The following is a 16,985-nucleotide window of genomic DNA, read 5'->3' as shown; positions in this document are numbered from 1 at the left end:
GTCATCCAACATTATGAATTTAATAGTTTAAGCTTGAGAGAGGCATTTAAAACCTGTGTTAAAGAGACACAGCTATATTCAGGAGACCAGGAGGACTTGGAAAGATTGAAGTGTATAGTGCAAGACATGGTCCCTTTGTGCAAATTATATCCATCCAGAGCTGAAAGGGTGTGTTTGTATCTTACAGCTTATTCACAGCTGGCTGTGTCCAACTGTATGGTCAAATCTTGAAGTCCGCAGATACGCGAGGCTTCCACTGAAACCAACGGATTCTTGTCCAGGTCCCAGGCGCAAAACGACAGAAGTGAGTGTGAAAAAACATGGTGAACTCGCCAGATATGAACGTTTCTTCGCTATTATCGGTGCTGTGATTATTCACCATTTGACCCGTACAGAAGGAAAAAAAGAAAAAAAAAAAAAAAACAGAAAAAAAGCCTTTCAGCGTAGCACAGTCCCCTTCTCCAAACGCTGCTTCACAAACCGCGGGGAACGCACTCGCGGCAAACCTGGACGCCGGGAGCAGGGCCGGCCGCAGCCGCCCCCGCCGCGGGAGCCTTCACCTGAGCCGCGGCGCTCTCCCCGGGCTCGCCGCAGGCGGCGGCGGCGGCCGCTCCGCCGCGGCCCCGCCGGGCTCGCCGCTCCTGCCGCTCGGCCTCCGAAAGCCCGCGGACAGCGGCGACCGGGGAGCCCCAGGCCGGCCGGCCCTCGCCGCGGGGGCGGGGGGCCGCGGAGGCGCCGCCGGCGGGCAGCGCGCTGCGGGCGGCGGGCGCGCTCCTCCTCCGCGCCGTCGTTAGGCGGAGCGGGCCGGGGCGGGGGGGGGGCGGCAGCGCCCAACGCGTTTTGTTTTGGTTCAGTTTTGGTTCCCCCCCCCCCCCCCCAAGTCTGCCCAACGGTCAGGGCTCCGCAAGCCGCGGGCTGCCGTCGCCCCCGCGCAGGCCCGCGCGCGAGCTCCGCTCCCCTCAGGAGGGGGGAGAAAAGAAAGAGAAACTCAGGCGGCCGCCGCAGGGGGTGGGGAAGGCGCGAGGGAGCCGCGCGGCGGCGGCGGCGGCCGAGCACCGGCTGCGCCCGGCCCGGCCCGGCCCGGCCCGCCCGGCGGAGGCAGCCGCTCCGGCGGCGGCGGCGCTGGGAGGGGAGCGGCGAGGCGAGCGCGGCGGCGGAAGCGGCGCTCGTTTGAGCGAGCGAGGAGGCGGCGGCGGAGGGAAGGGGGAGGCTGTTGGTGTTTGGCGCCGGTGGAGGGAGTCATTCCTGCAGCTGCACTTCCGGTCGGCATTTTGTTCTGAGAGGGAGCGAGAGAGACACACACAGGATCCTTCCCGCTCCTCCTCCTCTTCCCCTGCCCCCCCGCTCGGTACCGACTCACCGTGCCCCGGCCGCCCCCTCCCCCGCCCTGCTGCACTCGCGCACACAGAGGCGGCGGCGGCGGCGGCGGCGGCGGCGGCCCCGTGGCAGCGCTGCCCCCGGCCGCCCCCCGGCTCCCCCGCGGCTCGCCCGGCGCCTCGGAACCGGTTCGGCCCGGCGCGGCGCGGCGCGGCCCGTGTTGATGTTGTGAAGCAGGCTCAGGGGGAAGGGATTTGTCTCGGCCGCTCACCCCCCGGCTCTACATGTTCGCTGCACTGAGGAGGAGACGGAAGAGGAGCCAGCCCCCCTCCCGGCCCGGATTATTGTTGTTATATTATCTCCCCTCCTCCTCCTGCTCCGCGGCGGCGGCGGCGGCCCAGCAGCGGCGGCGGCGGCTCCTCTGAGGAGGGAGGGGGGCGGATTTCTCTCCCCCTCTCTCGGATTCTCGTTGGATTCAGACGCCGATTTGCTCAGGTAATCCCCCCTCCCTGGCTCCCCTTCCCCTCCCTGCCCTCGCCAGCAGCGGGCCGGGCCTCGCAGCGCCGGCGGCCCCGCGCTGCCGGGAGCAGAGGGGATTAGCTGTTATCCGGGGTAGAGGGGAGGCAGTGGCAACCGGAGGTGTTTATTTCGCAGCCCCCCTTCCTGCTGGCTCGGGTTTGGCGGAGGAGATTGGTTCCTCCCGGGCTGCCGGGAGGCCCAGGCCCGGCGGAGAGCGCAGGCCCGCCGGCCAGCGCCTTTACTCCAGCTCGGGGATTAGAAAGGCGAAGCGGCTTCTCGGTGACAGGCCTCAGCCCGGAGAGGAGCAGCAGCAGGAGGAAACAATGCAATTAGCCGCAAATGTGCCCTGATCCTGTGCCATATTTACAACTTCGCCAGGGCGAGGAAGGAAGGTCCCAGCGCAGACAGCCCTCTGGACTGGGAAAGGAGTAAGTGGAGGGGCAGGGAAAGAGAGACAATGTAGATACCCAGGAACAAAAATGTGTGATCCTCGCTGTTATCTCCTCCTCCTCACAAACTCTGCTCTGAACATTCAAAAGTTAATGCACATGGATTTATATTGTACAGGGGTTTAATCTCCGAATAATATAGCGATTGATTAGCACGTTAATCACTTAGTATATTTATAGCGTAAAGCTGGCCCTTGTGGGATGATTGACACAACACGGACACCTGCAGACCCAGGAAACACAGATAGACAAGCATGTTGTGTCAGGTATTCAGCACAGTCTCTGTGTTTATGCGATGTACACATTGCACGAAAACATAGAAAATTTGGAAGAAATACTCTTTTATGCTTTCTTAACAAACAGAAAATGGGAAAGGGGTCATATGTAAAGTGATACATTTATGACATTTCAGGGGCCAAGGTGGAGATGAGATCTTGCCCTGGGTACTTGAGAATCAAACATAAATTTAATTAAGTGAAAAGTGAGGAATGTTTAAAAAGTGTCATCCTTCTTGTCAGGCCATATCACTTTGAGATCCTGGGGTTGTTACTGGCTGTTTGTGTCCATGGTGTTTGAATATGTAATTAGGTGTCATTTTAACAGGTCAAATGTGTTTTGTAAATGACTGTTGTTTTAAGTGTCAGGTCTTTATAAGTAAACGGTAGCTAATTTACAGTAAAGTAAATCTCAGATTTAGTGAGTTGCCAAGTTGAGAATGTTACTAAAATTTTGAGATTGGTTTAAAACACTCTGTGAACTAATAAAAATGTTCCTTCTGAAACTGCATTCTGAGGAAAATTTTGTGATATGAAGTTTTATCCTTCTTATAGGAGGGGGATTTGTAAATGGCAAACAAGCCTCACCACTGCATAATTTATCTATTTTTAAGTAGGGTTTTTAATTGTTCAGGCGGATCTGTCGTTATATTAAGTGTTTAATGTGTCTAATAAAGTAACTTTCTGGTGTATTGTGTTTAGGGTCTTATAAACTGTGCTATCTTGCCTCTGAGTGCCCTGATACATGTTTAAAAGGGTGAAGTTAATATAGCTGTCACGTAGAAGGCGTGTTTTTAATGCTGTAAATCCGTGTAGTAGTCAGTAGCGTGTCCGTGATTTGTATTGGTCAGGGAGCAGTTTGAATTTTAAAAAGCCTGAAGATCCTGCTGAGCCCCAATCCCGGCCTCCCTCCCTCCCACTAATCTCCCATTCCTGTCTTTGTGCTGCCTGGTCCTGTTAGACACTGTTTGCAACAGGGCCTCAGGCCTACGTGCGTGGAGAGGAAACATTTACACTTTGAAAAAGCAGCTTTTTATTTTTAAACTTTATGAATTGCAGAGGGAGCCACTAGTTGTCTCGAGCTGTCCCTATCTCTCTCTGTAGCTGAATTGCTGTTTTCTTTTGGCCCGTACCATGCGTAGGGGCCGAGTGTAACTCTCGTTTACAGGAAAGAAAGGACTGTGCAGAAGTAGTTGTAGTACTTGGGTAGTTTTCATCATCAGGAAGCGACATGAGCTCCAGCGCTTCTTTTGTCGTTTGTTTAAAACAACTCTTGTTTTAACAAAAATGGGTTTGTTAAGCTAACAGTTGTGAACTTCTCTGTCTTATTTTTCGTTTAAAGGTGGTTTACTTTAAATATGCTAGATATGAGCAGGAAATGAGCTACTGTAGTTTTGTAGTTCCTGTCAAGTTTATCTCTCCAGGGTTGTGTTTACAGCTTTTTTTTTTTTTTTTTTTTTTTCCCTTCCCTTTATCAGAAAGCATGTACTTCTCTGGTATGAAAAAAATAGACATTTTTATAGAGGGAAATCTGAGATGTTGGCTATTTGTGATTTGTCTTTTTTTTGTTTGTTTTTGTTCTTTTGAGCCGTATGTGGTTAATCCTGAATTAGCTGGATTATCACAGTTTCTGTAGTTGTAAATTGATTTAACTTAGAAAAAATATATTTAGCATACAGAAGTATTTAATATAGAAATGTTTGTAAGATGAATTATTTTTGTTTTAGAATATGTTTACAGTGCATTTAAGTGTGTGTGGGGGGAAACAGAGCTATTTTGCTTTTCATACTTTCTTTCTTTTCCCCTAGTGTTAAGAGTTCATGCTGGTCCTCCGTTTGTCCCAACAGCTAGCTACTCAAGAAGGATGTAGTTAACTTTAATCATGTTATAAATATTTGAAATTAGTTGTACTTGAGGCATTGGTTTTAACAGTTATTTTAACTGGAAGAGAAAATGATTTTTTTGTATTATCTTTTATTTTGTAGTTTTGATTATCTTGTATATTTTGCCATTTGTTTCCTGTAATGTACAGTTTCCTGTACAGTATTTTTTCCCTTTTTTCCTACTCTCAATTGCTTACATGTTTTACCTGAAGTTATTCCCACAAAAACTCTTTTATCAGAAACCTTTTGCTATCTTTTAAATCTGATTTAATACTTCTTAAAATAAGGATAGATACAAGCATGCCACTAAAATAAAATGTTTTGTGTTATATTTGAAATGTTTAAACTTAAAATATTTTTGTAACTAGGAGAAATACAGAATCAGAGAAGCAAATTACTCCACTAAAGTGTTTATAGCTCCCCCTTCTACATAAGGGTACATGTACCCCTTCCTGTGCAACCTCGTTATGTATTTGGAACTGTAGATACAATGTTCATATGACTCTTGTTGCAGAATCCAGGCAATAGACAGTAATCTCCTTGGGTTAGAACCATGTTTTTTTGTTGTGTTTGTATGATAGTTAAAATAATGCAGCTTTAATCCTAAACGGGTTGTGTAGATATTCTTCGATGATATAAATAAGGTATATTTTGAAGTATACTAGGTGAAAAATAGTGAAGGAGTGAATTGATTTGAGCCAGGGCTTGATAAAACAATTTCCTATTGCAAATTTTCTGTGTGTTCAGCCACTGTTACCTGTATGTGTCTATCATGTTACGAAGTTACAAAGTCATGATATTAAATTTATATTGGCACTTACTTCGTAAACAGTGCACAAGTAAAGTGAGTGCACAATTGTTAGTAACTGGAAGGAGAAACTTTACTTCAGACTGAGTATTTAGAACTAGGGGTGAAAAAAAAGTCTTCCAATTCAGAACTACAACTGAATTTGCTTTCTAGAAATCATCCTGGCAGGATATATAATATTTATCAATGTGTGGACATTTTGACAGCAGTTATGGGCGTACTTAATTATAAAAATATTTGAGTCGTGGTAACTTAAGAGTTTGAGGTCCAGGTAGTGTGAGATGCATCATCCAGTGTTAGAATAGCAATTTTCTTTCACAAAAGATGTTATTAGAAATACTTAACATCTGAAAGAATTGACTATTTCAATATGATATTGCTTATTTTCACTCTTGCTTTTCCTGTACCTTTATTAGAAATAGTACAGTTCAGGTTAGTGTCTGGTTATGAATGACCAGCAGTAATGAGCACTCAGTTGCAGGCAGCTGCCTATAGCGAAATGTTTGAAATTGGTGATACCTGCATATTGTTGATAATAACCAGGTATGATAATTGTTCTTTTTAATAATCAAAAAAGGAAATCCTTACAAAATTACAATTATTAAGGGCTTGTATTCTAAAAAACTTATGAATATATCATTCATTTATATTTGTGCTATTATTCTATTTAGTGTTACAAGCATACTTCTTAGCAGATAATCCTAACCCCCGAAGTATGTGGTGGAAAGGGGCTTTATACTGAAATCTGCTGCACCAGGAGGGAGGAAATTGTGTTTGAGGAGATTGTGCAGGACCTGTAATTTGTGCCTTACTTCCTGTCCCCACTGCTCACTATGGAAAATCCCTCTATCAGAAGGGAGGAGGGGAAAGATCTTGGCCCAACTATTTGTAGAAACTCAAAGGAGTTTCAGGCAAATTAAATGCAGTTGTTGATCCTGTGCTTGTAGGTGACTACTTAGTTTACACAAATAACTTCAGGGGAAAAAAAAGCATGACTATTGAAGGGTGGTTTTCATGTGAAAGTCTCTTAGTCTTAGAAAAAATTTTGGAATAACTTATTTTTAGAGCTGTTAGGAGTTGTATCAATTCGAAGTGGTTTTTCAGTTAGAGGTCTCAAAATGCTTTATATAGGTAGATATTCTATTCTATTTTATTTTATAGGTAGATATTCTAATGTTTTTCAAAACATTGCTAAGGTTTGATATGAAACACTTTGAGTTTTTGCAGCAGTGTGTATGTGTAGACATGCAATGCACTTTACTTTAAAAAGCACCAGGCTGCAAAGTCAGGGACTCAGATAAGAAACAGCAGACTAAGATTGCAGAAACAAACATAATCCAGCCCCCTTCTATATATGTTGGGTATTTGACTACATTATTGTATTCCCCTTTATCCTCATGGCCCCAATTCAATGCCTCATGCAGTGCATGGGAAATGCCAGCTGACTAGTAATACTGTTATAACCTAGTTTATGTATTTGTTTTCCTTTGTCACTCAGTGTGCAGCCTGCTGTCTTATTACCTGCTGTTTACCATCCAATTTTTTGAATGAATACTAAATTTCTTTCTGTCTATTAATTTATAGGAATTATGATCGATTATAATTATCTGTGAGTCACAAACATTAGAGAACATTGTTTTTCTAGCATGTCTGTGGAATATTATTTCCATTTTAGAGATGGAAGGCTGAAACTGAGTCAAAATACAGAGTTCTAAAAGTGCTTATAAATCTCCAGTGGCTAATTTGACTTATTTTATTCTTGAGCTTTTTAGGGCTATTTTAGAGCATTTAGTAAGTTCATAGCAATGTTTTCTTTGACTTTGTTTGTGATTTGCCCTGCACTTCAACATATCAGCCTCATTATTAGGTACCCAGCATGAGAAAAATAGTTTTCATTGATGGCGTTAAATATCTTTTGAGTTTCTACTATCCCGAGCATGCCAAGAGCTGGACAAAAATAGATTTCCTGTCCTGAAAAAATAAAAAAAGAATTCTCTGACCATACTGTGAAGAACTCAAGATCTTTTAAAAGAAGTTTATCAGAAAGATCATGGGGAACAGAGACAGCAATTAGATAATAACCCCAAACTAGCAAGTAATTAAATAGCTTGCCTGCAATATTGGAGAGACAGATTCAAAATGCTACTCTTACTAGTGTCCAACAGGAGCCATTACCCCTGGAGAATATCCCAAGCACTAGTTAGTGGCCATTCTGGATAAATCTCTACCTCTTAAACTGAAATTGCTGCAGTTCATGTGTATTGGTTAAATGGAATCCTCTGCAGCCTGGTGGTCAGGCTGTTTCATTGCGATATTGGTCTGTGGTCCAATTAATATATATACTAAATTGGACAGCTCTGATAGCCAAAGACGACTGTTCTTAGGTAAAGTGCATGCCTTCCTAGCCAGGACGTCCTAGCCTTTGGGATGTAGGAAGCCCAGGTACAAATTCCTAATCTGTATCAGGCAGAGAGGTTCTTGAGCTTTTCTCCCCGATATGACTTTGTATGTTCTAATCATTGGGTTGCTGCCTGCCTTCCAGAGGCTGCAAGTGTGTTTTGAAACAGACAGCATATGTGTTTGAAGTTTCTTTTTTACTTTTTTTTTCTCTGCAGTGGAGATTTTTTATGGGAATGTGCTTTTTTTTTTTTAAATGAGATTTGTTTTTGACGAACTGGCAGTTTCCAGCAAAAGATCTCTCGGATGGGAAATTCTTTTTAAAATCAGTTGTACTTATTAACTGCGTATTATTCAGGTTCTTCAGTAAAAAAGTGTGACATCTCACAAACAGCAGCTCCTTTTACTATATAACTGATTTATTTTGTGGCCACCGTTTGTCATATGCCATGTATAAAGCAAGGATTCTGTGGATAACAACAACAACAAAGTATATGATCATTGATTGGAAGACTATCATAATGCACAAAGGACTGAATTACAGGTGTAAGCAACTCTAATTCTGACATTTCTTAATACTTTAATGCTTGGGTTTATAGTTTTAATCTTATTTTTTTTCCCATGGTAATTTTATTGGGCTCCTTAAATGTGAACATGGGTCTATGAGTGGCATTCTTTGCACCCCTCTCTCTTGTGTGAGCTAACAGTCTCTCCTATTTGAGGTAGCAGAACAGTTTATGGAGTCCGTTATAGGCTACTGTTCTTTGTGGACCAAGTACCCAGAAAGGATGAGATTATGAATATTCTTGTCTCTGAAATTCTCTTTTAAAGTCTTAAGTTTCAGTAGAGAATATCTGACCGTCTTGCATGTTATTTTCCATTCAGATCTGTTATTTTCTCTTTTTCTTCTAATATACTTTCTGGATATCAAGATTTAAAAAAATAATTAGCTCTTTGATGCTATGTATTGCAATGACCTTAGCACCTGTTTAAAAAAAAAAAAAAAAAAAAAAAAAAAGAGGCACCATTTTTTGCACTTTGAAGGTTGGGAAAATTTGGATTCTAGCAGAGCTGTGGTGAGAATTTATGAAGAGCAGTACATGAATATTTAAAATTAGCTTCACTTGTATTTTTTTGAAAGGAAGGTTAAAATCTGCCTGATCTTAAAGTGATTTGTTTGTTAAATGTTGGTTAAACTCGTGGTTCAAAGTAGGTAGATGTGGTTGCTTTTCACTACAGGGATGCTAGGTTTGCGTGGTGATGTCTAGTTATCTCGCATTTGTTTAAAAACCCATGCTGAGACAAAGCCTGTAACATAGAAAACTTCAATGTACACTATTAAAATTTTGCAGTTAGGAGTAACTGAAACATTGCTTAACACAGTTGCTAGTCAACTTTAAGAATGTATGTTGTTCTCTAATTACTTTGTATAGATGGGATTGTTAGTGATTCCTCTAAGTTCCCTTACATTAAAAGACAGTGATTTTATATGCCTATAACTTGTTAAACTTCAGTTATTTGGGCAAAAGTTTTCCCTGCTGCGTGACCGCCCATTGCTGGTTGTCTCTTTTAGTAAAGCTTAAAGCCAGAATTGTTCACTGGCTCCTAAGGGTCAGGATGTTTTAAAAATAATTTCTGGTCTTTTCTTCAAGTAATTCTAACATCCTCATTCTTTGGACCAGGAACTTGAAATTGGATGGTGAAGTAACTTTTGTATCAGGGATATGCATTTTGTTACTCTTTGAAAATCTGTCCAAAAATTGGGCAGGTTATTAGCGCTTGTAAAATTAGCTGACTTCTCATATTTTAGGCATTAAAGTAGATAAGTCTTGTTGAGCATACAAAAAGTTATGTTCCAGTACAGTTCTAAGCAGTGAGATGCAGAGATGGATTCTTGGTTTTCTGGTCTCTAGTTGCTGTTGATCCGTAGTACTGATTCATTTAAATGTGGAGCAGATGAGAGCTGAGTTTGCAGGTGTGTTTGAAAGGGTGAATGTATGGAGAAGAGGAGCAGTGGATTGGAGCCAAATTCTTACAGATGGGGAAGGAGTGGGAGCTTGAAGGGCCAGAGCTGGGAGGAGGTTAGAAGCTCTTGAGCTCCTAAGGAAGTGAGGACTGAACTGGCAAGACTGGATAAAGGAGCTGGTTTGGGGGATACAAGAGCAGACTCAGGATACAGGAAAAGCTATAAAATGGTGAGATGGAAGGGTACCCTGAGACTGGGTACATACTCAAGGGAGGCAGTTTGGGAATGGATGGGAAGTATGTACTGAGAGGCCAGAGTGGGGAAGAGAAACAAATTGCTTGAGAAGCCAAGAGTACAAAGCAGGGATTGGCTGGGCAAAAGAAGCGTTATTTCACATGCAGGATTTTTTTTTTATTGTCTTTTTAAACTTAGGAAATTATATACTAAAAAAAAAGATCAAAACTGTGGAGTACTTCTTACATGAGCAAACAGCAGGGAATTCTGTAATTCAGATTATTTGTATAGACTGCATTTGGCATCTCTGTAAATGCAATGTGGTAGTTTGTAAGTCTGTCATCACTTTGGTTTTTTTTTTGTTTTTTTTTCCTTTTTTTAACAACGGTATCCCTGTTTCACTGACTGTATGGAATGAATGTGATCTTAATAGAGTTTTTTTTTTTTCTTAAAGCAAGTTAAATTAATGTCTTCTGAGATTTGCTTTAGATATTGTTGATCATGCCTTGGGGAAAGGGGTAGACTTGAGATTGCTTCTGGTCCTGTCTTTTATGATATAATATTTTGATTTCTCTTTGGTGTTCGATATGTAGTCCTTTGCTTCATTCACTTCATATCATTAAATCCTGCTCCAGAGACAGAATTCTTAATTTTCTCATGGGCTTTCCTGTGGCATGCATTGTAATATTGGAGTGCTTCACAAGTAGTAATAATTTTTTGAGGAGACTATGCAGTCATGCAGGTTGGGAACTGAGACGCAAAATTAGTCATTTTCTTTCTAACTTTGGAAGTCCAACCTGGACTGTTGCCAGGAAGAGCAACTATAGGACCTGACTTGTAATTTATTTATTTATTTACTGGTATCATAAAATGTATGATAACATCAGAAAAGATTTTATTAATTTGGGTTAGAAATATGACTAATCAATGCTTCATCAAATTGGGCTTGGAAGTTTGTAAGAAACGATAAACACAGAAATATTTCCCGTTTGTAATAGGAACATCAGATTTGTAAAAGCGGTGTTTTTCTGTTTCATGTTATCCAATGTCCAGTCTCTTTCATTTCATGTTTTTCTTTCATTTTCACTTGTAGTTGGAGAGTCATGCATACAGCAGACCTTACAGCCTTACGAATAGCCTCTGGTTCGTTTCCAGAGCAGATCCATCCTGGAAGGCTGGGCCTGGGAGTGGGAGGGAACTGTTACATGACTATGTAATCAAAGGCTGTGTCAGAATGCTTGAGCATGTAGAGCATTTAGTAGCTTTTAATGACTTTGCAAGTATGTTCTTTCATTTGGGGTTGTGGGAATTCATGGTAGGAATTTAGAACACTTTTGAGTTGACATTCAGAAAAAATCATGTTTGAATATTTGTTGATGTGAAGGCTGTTGACTTTTTTGTATCTGTTCTTCATTTGTGGGCTTTTTTAATGGTATTTTTAACAATGTGATTTTTAACATATAGAAATGCATTTAATATAGTATCTTTTTAAGTATTACCAACCACTATAATATACTAAGTAAAAATTGTAGTCTTGATTTCTGCATCATAGAAAGGAACTGGAGAGAGTTCAAAAAGGGACTTCATTTTTGTGATACTATTGTTGAACAGCTTAGTCCTCGAGTGTCAGCCACAAGTTTGAGATGTCTGAGTGTGCAGAATGGAATTCATAAGTCCTTCGCTGCTGAGTGAGCAGTGGATGTATACAGGTTAGTCAATAGGAAACCCTGAAGAGATTTCTACCTCCTAAAACAGAGTTTAAATCAATTTATTTGATAATCATGTTCCCTCTCTCAGGTTCTTTTCATGTTGTGATTAATTTAGTTTGCACTGTGATATAGTACTTTTTGAACAAGAGGAGAAGAGAATGCTTGCTACCCCATAAAATCTTAGAGCTGGTTGAAGGCTCTGTGCTAAGGGATAGCAAAAATTACGTATTTGAACCTCTGGCTACTGAGGAGGATGTAGATTCTGTGTTTCTGGTATTCTGAGCAAGTGCTCTTCCTCTGTCCTTCTGCTGAGGTTTTGAATAAAGGGTTGGAGGCTATGGCTATTCTGCAATGCAAAATACTCAGTTGTGTGTGTTAAACTTGGTCAAAGTCCAGCCAGAACATGTGGCTGGGCTTTCCTGCTTCGAGGATCTTGCTCAGGCATAGGTGTAAAACAGATGTTGGGCTGCTTAATTCTGCTAAAATAATGGCAGTTCTGGCATGTACTGAAGCAAAGCTATAGGTGAACTGTACTGGTGATAGTTTAGGTGTCTAGTAGCTTAGATGGAGAGTTGTAGGATCGCACTACACTCCAGGGTCACTATTGTAAGAGATTATTTTAGAGTTTATGGCTCTGCATATTTGCTCACTGGAGTAATTCCCCCTGGTTCTGGAATGATGTAAAGTTTGGTCATGTTATTTACGGAAGTAGATCCTTTATTTTTACCACGGAAAATATCATTAAAATATTTGAGGAATTGCAGTAAAAATTTAGTATGATTTAAAAAACTGTTTTGTCTGCAATTCTCTAAATATCGTTACCTGAACAAGCCATCGTAATACTGCAAGGTAAACATTATCGGTTTTCATATCGTACTGTAATCTTAGCCTGTACCTTGGAGGAAGAATAATAAAAGCAACTTATTTAATTTAGTGTCATGTTAAATAATTGTATTGAATTAGTGTTCTTCAAAATAGGAGTTCTCTTTTTTTCTGTAAATATTTGGGGTTTTTTTTCTGACAACTTTTTTTTAGGCTCAAACTAGACAAATGATGTTGTGGGATTAAGCAAATTGTTAACCACATTTTGAGAAATAATTAGCCAATGAAGTCTTATAAAGCTCTGTAGATGGACTTCTGAGGATTTACCGTAACTTGTTATGTCCTGGTAATTTGAAGTTATCGCATGCTCAGCTACAGTGAATGTTCAATTGTGTATGTGTAGCCTGTAGCAATTGTGCATAACTCGATTTAATTTAACCCTGTTTCATTGCTGGCTAAGGAAGGTTGAATTAGTTTGAATTTTTCATGGGCTAAGTGCATATGCACAATTATTGCAAGTCAGGTGATGCATGATAACTTGACAGTTTGGGCTAATCACTTGCCCAAGTGTGGCTGAGAATCTGTGAAGGTTTCCTGCCTGCATCTAATAACTGATATGGATGTAATTTGAACAAATGTTTTGGGAAGGATAGTAAATGGATGAAATATTTCATTATGTAATATGCTAATTTTTGATATTTTCTAACTGGCTTTCAAAAGCTTGTTACAGATACCTGCAGATAGCTATTTTAAGGAAATGCAGAAAGTTCTCCTCTGTTTTTTGATCATGACGCTAAAGAAATGTAATGCTTATTTTACTATTTTATTTCTTCTTTTTGTTTGAAAATGATATATATCAACAAACTTTGCTGAAATAAGTTAGAATTTTGAAGTTTGGCTTTAAATAGATTAGTTCCTAAGTATGAGGTTTTTCAAATACAGAAAAATATTGTCACTGACCTCAGTGGTTACAAACTGGCACACACAAGATTATTTAAGAAGTATTTTTGTTTTCCTTTAAATATATAATCATTGAATAGATTAGATTTACCCCATTAAGACCAATAGTAACTTAACATATCTGTCATTGTTAGTGTTGTTCTTGTGGTCAGTTTGAATTTTGTCATAATCTTCGTTAAGTATTCTTATTTCCATAAGTTAAGATGTTTGATATCTTTTTTTCCTTTGGGTTACGTTGTGGCCTGCAGAGTTAATGGCTAGGATGTAGTGATAGGTTCTCACTCACAGGGATTTCTTTGGAATAATTTCCTGAATTCTGAGCATAGTTTAATGTATTCAGCATTCATGTAGCTTACTAAAAAAACAGTGGTATGTTAATATAGGTGTCAAATAATTACTTTCAGACAACTTGAAAGAATTTTTAATGATCACTTCTGAAAAAGGCTCATATATGATTGGGTAGTAACATAGTAAAAGGGACAGCATCATGTTTCAAAACCTTAAAATCTTTCAGGAGTAAAAACTACCTAAAAGAGAGCCAATGTCTTAGAATATTTAAAAGAAGTTTTTTGCTGTGAGTAAATGTATTAGGAATAATTAACAGTGTGGGGAGCCCAAGTCCTTTGTAATATGAGCCTGGAAAACACACACACAAATTAATACTGGATAAGGTGAGATAGCAAGTTAGTACTGTTAGTATGATTTTGTGTCTCAGATCTAAGTGTTGTCATGTATGCAAAGCGCGCAGACGACAGTGTCAAGCATGTGGCCTGGGAAGGTCGCGTGTGGTTCTGCAAGCTCTAATTTATGGCCCCCCATGCAACTGTTGATGAACAAAGAGGATTATGAATTAAGATGTGTCCCTGCATCATGTCCTGTGAATTTAATGTTAACAGTATAAATTTCTTTGCTGAGGAGGTAAACAGTACGATCTCCCTGTGTTGCCACAGGAACAGATCTTTCCTTGTTGCTGCTACTTAGCAGCTGTCCTCACAGCAATACGTTTCACTACAGGTTGGCGGTAGGTTAGATATTAGACTACTAGAAAATAGGACAGGAGCTCAGTAGTTTGTTAGCCTGAATGAGTGGCTGGCAGAAGAGAGCATACAGGTACCTTGGCATGTGATGTAAAAAAGAAAGACAAGAAACTAAGAACCAACCACTCCTTTTTGCTATGTGAGCGTATATGTCAATGCAAGTTTAAAGCAGTTGAGGCCTGATCCATTTCAGCTGCTTCTGGTCTCAGTTTATGTGAATGCAGGGGTATCATGCTTCATTTTTAGTACTTCTGCACTGCCAGAATACTCTCATAAAGATGTGTAGCCTCTGGGTCTCCTTCATGCTAAGGTAATTTCCAGTTTGGAAGAAAAGCAAATTGATTCTATACTTTGCTACAATAGCGAAGCTGCTCAGAACTGAGAATCTTCTCCAAAATGAGCCCGTGACTCTTGTGAAGTAATGTTAATGTCTCGCAGTAGGCAAATTGAGCCACCTCTCTAAAAGGTGGGTGTATATCACCTGCATCTTGGAAAAGATTGCAAAGGTCATCTTTAGCTTTCTCTTACAAGAACTGCTGTATATAGAGTAGTGCTGTGCTTTATGTCTTTCCCTGCACGTACTCATTTTCATTTTTTCAGTGAATTATGGTAGTCAGATGACTGTGATTGTATTTTTCTCGTAACTGGATGATCTGAAATACATAACACTTATTTTTAGGATATTTTTCAAGTGTTCAGCTTGATGTAGTGATGATAATCCCATTTCAGTGTTTTTTGAAGTATTTTTTCAATAAATGCAAAGCTATTGAAAGTTTGAAATATAGACTTTTCTATAAAGGATAAAGGAGATTACTTTTAAAGTAAAGAGAGATACTTGTTGCAAAAATAAAGTACTTGGCATAGAACTGTGTAAATTCTACTAAAAAAATTGTGATTGAATAATCTAGTCTTAAATTTATTCACTAATTTGATCCTCCTGCATGGTAAATTATGACTGTTCTTCATGCATCTGCAGCGTATGGGCCATGTTTCACCTTTGCCTTAGCCATAGTCAGGATAATGGTTCCTTCTGAATGCTGTAGTAAAAAGTTTACTATTAAATCCTCAAAGAAATTAAGGGCTATAATAAGCCTTCTCTTCTGAAGTTGTGAATTTTAGATCGTTAAGAGAAGGAGCATATATAAGATGGTCAGTTTTCAGAGTGGAGTGCTTGAAGAGTAAAGTACATGGATGAACAGAGCATCTGTGGGTTCGATATGGGCAGGAATGGAAGGATTTGGTGTGGGCTCTACTGGCTTAATCCAGTGAGGACTGAACTAATCTTCATGGAGCAATTCTTTGGCCTTCTCCATCTGCCTATATCTTAGCTTGACCATTCAGTCTGTGTCTTGGAACTGCAACCCTGGCCTAAGACTCTTTTCTTTTAGCATATCAGCTTAGAATTTATAGATGTGTTTAAACAATGTACTTCAGTTTTTATTTAGTCAATAAAATGATGTTTGCAACCCATAGAAATGTAGAATTTCCAGAATTTGAAGGTGCAGAGGCTTGTTCTGTGATCGTAGTGCAGTTAGTTTTTGATATTTCAGTAATTAACTGATGACCAACATTTTAATATTCAAAAGTGTGGCTTACTGATATAAGCATGAAGTAATATTTCACATTAATGAATAGAGAAATTTTAGCAATGCATTTATCCTCTCTGAGATTTTATTAGTCACTTCTTTGAACAAATACTTCTTTAAAATCGCCTTTTCTTCTTTTGCCATGTATGTTTTTGCTCTGTTTTTTATTTGTCAGCTTCGTTATCTTCTTGCTCTCATAAGGGAGAGCTTGTATATATGGTGCAATTTGAATATCCCTTCTGAAAAGGCCGCATGAATACCTCAATGCCTGAAGTTGGAAACAGGTTTAACGAAACCAAAACAAGCCACTCTTACACTGAGATTGACTTCTGCATTTCTTTGATGTTAGTTTTAATATCCTCCTTTTTTTAGTTTAATCTTTAAACAGATTTTTAATTTGGCCATGTAATTAGTAATTAGGCAGTGAAGAAAGCACATCGTGAAGGACCTCTCTGGAAAAAAAAAAATCTTGTTCTGATTAGATTTGGAGCACTGACAGAAAAGATGAATTGGATGAACTATGAATGCAGTTATTTTTCTCTGGTTCATGTGTTAAAACACATTGGCAAATCTGTGCAATCATGTGAAGTAAACAAGATGGAAGAGCCACTTGCCCTTTCTTACCTTGCAAAATATGAGAAAGCATATTTTGGCTTGAGTGAACTACGTAAGGACTGTGGAAGAAAACTTTGATTTCTGAAGGTTTTTCTGTAGAGGCATGTTCTGTTTCACCTCCACTCCCAAATTTCCTGCTTTATTTTACAGTAATGTGGTGTTTGTTTGGAGATCCATATATATATATATATGTGTGTGTATATATATATATGTGTGTATATATATATATATATATTTTAATAAATGATTTAGACATACAATATTGTCAGTGATTTTCAAAATGCCTTACTGAAATAGGTCTTGGGGAATATTTTGGTTGATTGGAGAATGTTAACAAGGTTGAAACAATTTAGAAGTTCTAATAGAACAGAACAGATAACTCTCCATGAGTCCTTTTGTTTCACCATG

General features: G+C 39.9%; 1 protein-coding gene across 3 annotated transcripts in view; it reads left to right on the top strand.

The window, feature by feature from the left end:
• Nucleotides 1–1,467: 1,467 nt before the first annotated feature.
• The window catches only part of NIPBL (NIPBL cohesin loading factor), a 152,523-nt gene continuing 137,005 nt past the window's right edge, over nt 1,468–16,985 (top strand). For all 3 annotated transcript variants that reach the window (XM_062598964.1, XM_062598962.1, XM_062598963.1), the window contains exon 1: nt 1,468–1,812. The gene's annotated coding sequence lies outside the window, so the exon portion shown is untranslated. The remainder of the gene's footprint in view (nt 1,813–16,985) is intronic.

This window comes from Rhea pennata, chromosome Z (assembly GCF_028389875.1).
Source record: "Rhea pennata isolate bPtePen1 chromosome Z, bPtePen1.pri, whole genome shotgun sequence".
In the NCBI taxonomy this organism is placed as follows: Eukaryota; Metazoa; Chordata; class Aves; order Rheiformes; family Rheidae; genus Rhea; species Rhea pennata.
Note: the sequence above shows the minus strand (reverse complement) of the source record. Positions and strands in the feature narration are given on the sequence as shown.